We start from the raw sequence: 3,714 nt of genomic DNA, 5'->3' as shown, positions 1-3,714 counted from the left end.
TGGGGCAGCCCCTGAGATACTGGAAGGCTGCTATCCTGTCCCCCCTCGTCCTTCTCTTCGTTAAACTAGACATACCCAATTCCAGCAGCCTTTCCTTATATGTTTTAGCCTCCAGTCCCCTAATCTGTCTGAGATGGTATAGGTCAGGGGTAGTCAACCTTGGCTCTTTTATGACTCGTGGACTTCAACTCCCAGAATTCCTGAGCAATTCTGGGAGTTGAAGTCCACGAGTCATAAAAGAGCCAAGGTTGCCTACCCCTGGTATAGGTTCTCCTGCTTGAGCAGGGGGCTGGACTAGAAGACCTCCAAGGTCCCTTCCAGCTTCTATTCTATTCCTCTTGTCAACAGGAAGCCCAGGAAAGGCGAGAGGAGCGGCCGAGGCCTTCGGCAAACACAGGCCCAGGCTTTGGCCTCCCGTCCCTTCAAACAAAAGCACAGAGTGCCGGATGGTGACTCAGATCAGTTAGCTGGCGCTTAATTATCTCTCGGAATTATTATTCTGTTTCTTTTTTGGTACCTCCCAGGAAACACAACTTTCTTCCTTTTAGCCACAAAAAAATTCCCGTAGGAGCTACTGCGCGCTCAACACCGTACAGGTAAGCCCTCAAGCCCTTACGACCACAATGGAGCTCAAATTTTCTGTTGCCATGCGAGAGAGTGGTTAAGTGAGCTTTGCCCCCTTTTACGACCTTTCCTGCCGCGACCGTTAAGCGAATCACGGTGTCCCACGGTTGTGAAGTGAAGTGAAGCCGGCTTCCCCATTGACTTTGCTTGTCAGAAGGTCACCAAAAGAGAAATTTAGAAATTTAGAGACTGTTAGAACGATTAAGCAGTGGAACTCCTTGCCTCCAGAAGCTGTGGATGCTCCAACACTATTAGTATTAGGGAGCAGGGGGCTGGACTAGAAGACCTCCAAGGTCCCTTCCAGCTCCTATTCTATTCTATTCTATTTTATATTCTATATTCTATATTCTATTCTTCATTTCTGTTCTATTCTATTCTATTCCATTCTCTATTCTGTTCTGTTGTTTATTCTATTCTATTCTATTCTATTCTTCATTCCTCTATTCTATTCTATTCCATTCTCTATTCCATTCTCTATTCCATTCTCTATTTTTTTTCTATTCTATTCTATTCTATTCTATTCTATTCTATTCTATTCTCTATTTCATTCTCTATTTCATTCTCTATTTATTCTATTCTATTCTATTCTATTCTATTCTATTCTATTCTATTCTATTATTCTATTCTATTCCATTCCCTATTCTTTTTTCTACTCTTTTTTCTATTCTATTCTATTCTATTCTATTCTATTCTATTCTATTCTATTCTATTCTATACTCTACTACACTACACTACACTACACTATACTGGAAGTTCTTAAGAAGAGACTGGACAGCAATTTGTTTGAAATGGTATAGGGTTTCCTGCCTGAGCAGGGAGTTGGACTAGATGACCTCCAAGGTCCCTTCAGACTTTATTACTATTATTATTATTGTTGTTGTTGTTGTTGGATCGGAGGACCCTGGGACACTGCGACCGACACAAACATGAGCCAATTGCCAAATGTCTGAATTTTGATCCCGTGAAATGCTGCGACGGTTGTTAAGTGTATAAAAAAACCCCGGTCCCAAGTCCCTTTTTTTTCCCCCAGTGCTGTTGCAACTTTGAACAGTCGCTAAATAACCTGTTGTAAATCGAGGACTATCTGTAGTCAGTCCCAGAGCCGGTGTAATAAGGGTGTGTGTGTGTGAGAGGAGGATGGTCATAAGAGATTGCATCAAATAGATGAACAAACCGGGGATTGTGCGTCTTCCGCATTCAGACAAGAATGGGAGGGAGGGAGCGGTGCGGTTGCGCCCTTAAGCCTCTGCTAAACCCGACATCTGTGCCACGTTAAACTCCGACTCATAGTAAGTAGTTCATTCCCAAGTGTGCAAAAGGCTTAGGATATCTGACTTCCTCAAGTCTGCCGCCAATAATGTACTTTAAGGAACGTTTACGGTTCTTCATTTCCCCCCCTCCACACACACACACACACACACACACACACACACACACACACTTTTACATTGTTTTATGAACAGATCTATTTGCGTAGCGGTGGAAGACGTCTTTACACCTCCCTCCCCAGCTACTCCTATCCCTGATTGGCTCCAGGCGCTTCCTTCTGCCTCCCCGCGTGTGACGGGCCGATTTGCAAAGAGGAAATTGCACACAAAAGAGTCTGCAGCAGTTGCGCCGGGGGAGCGTGCCAAGTCACCAAGTCAGAGCAGCAGAGATTTTTTGCAGAGCAGAAAGAGGCACACGGCGGAGCCAAAAGCTCAACGTGGCAAGGCGTCTAGGCTCGGGGAAGCGTTGAGCCTGGACCCGGCAATTGACAACAGAGCTGGAAGGGACCCTGGAGGTCTTCTAGTCCAACCCCCTGCTCAAGCAGGAGACGCTCTATCAGGGGTCTTCCAACTTGGCCCTTGGATGACTTGTGGACTTCAACTCCCAGAATTCCTCAGCCAGGCACGACTCTCCAAATCTCTTCTTAAAAACCTCCAGGGGTGGAGCACCCACAACCTCTGGAGGGAAGCCCTTCCACTGGTTAATTGTTTCCATGTCAGGAAATGACTTGGGCAGCTGCAGCTGCCAAAAAGGCCAACACAGTGCTAGGCTGCATTAACAGAGGGAGAGAATCAGAGGGAGAGAATCAAGATCCGGTGAAGTGTTAATACCACTTTACAAGGCCTTGGTAAGGCCACACTTGGAATACAGCATCCAGTTTTGGTCACCATGATGTAAAAAAGATGCTGAGACTCTAGAAAGAGTGCAGAGAAGAGCAACAAAGATGATTAGGGGACTGGAGGCTAAAGCATATAAGGAACGGTTGCCGGAATTGGGAATGTCTAGTTCAGTGGTGGCGAACCTATGGCACGGGTGCCAGAGGCGGCACTCAGAGCCCTCTCTGTGGGCATGCGCACCATTGCCCCAGTCCTAGGCCTTCAGCTCGGTTTTATAAAATCTTTTTGCTTTAGGCCTCCGCCGTCGTGTGCAAAAAAACCCAAAAGGTTCAATCAATGAGTCAATTTCAACTTCTCGCAGGGAAAAAAAAGATCTCGCAAAGTTGGAATTGATTGATTGAACTTTTTAGTCCCACCCAGTCTGCCGTTACCGCCGCAGCCACGCCCACCCAAAGGGCCACACCCACCTGGCACCCGACGATGCATAAGTGGGTTTGGGGTTGCAGTTTGGGCACTCGGTCTCTAAAAGGTTCGCCATCACTGGTCTAGTTTAATGAAGAGAAGGACGAGGGGGGACATGATAGCAGTCTTCCAGTATCTCAGGGGCTGCCCCAAAGAAGAGGGAGTCAAGCTATTCTCCAAAGCCCCTGAAGGCCGGACAAGAAGCAACGGATGGAAACTCATCAAGGAGAGAAGCAACCTGGAACTAAGGAGAAACTTCCTGACAGTGAGAACAAATAACCAGTGGAACTCCTTGCTTCCAGAAGGTGCAAATGCTCCAAAAACTGGAAGTTTTTAAGAAGAGACTGGACAGCCGTTTGTCTGAAATGGTATAGGGTTTCCTGCCTGAGCAGGGGGTTGGACTAGAAGACCTCCAAGGTCCCTTCCAACTTTTATTACTGTTGTTATTGTTGTTGTTATATTCCTCCTCATTTCCAGGTTGGCTCTCTCTTTAATTATCGTCTATCCCAGGGGTCCTCAACCT

This window comes from Protobothrops mucrosquamatus, unplaced genomic scaffold (assembly GCF_001527695.2).
Source record: "Protobothrops mucrosquamatus isolate PMUCROS unplaced genomic scaffold, P.Mucros_1.0 scaffold3396, whole genome shotgun sequence".
NCBI classification, from domain to species: Eukaryota; Metazoa; Chordata; class Lepidosauria; order Squamata; family Viperidae; genus Protobothrops; species Protobothrops mucrosquamatus.
The sequence above is the reverse complement of the archived record's forward strand: the minus strand, read 5'-3'. Positions refer to the sequence as shown.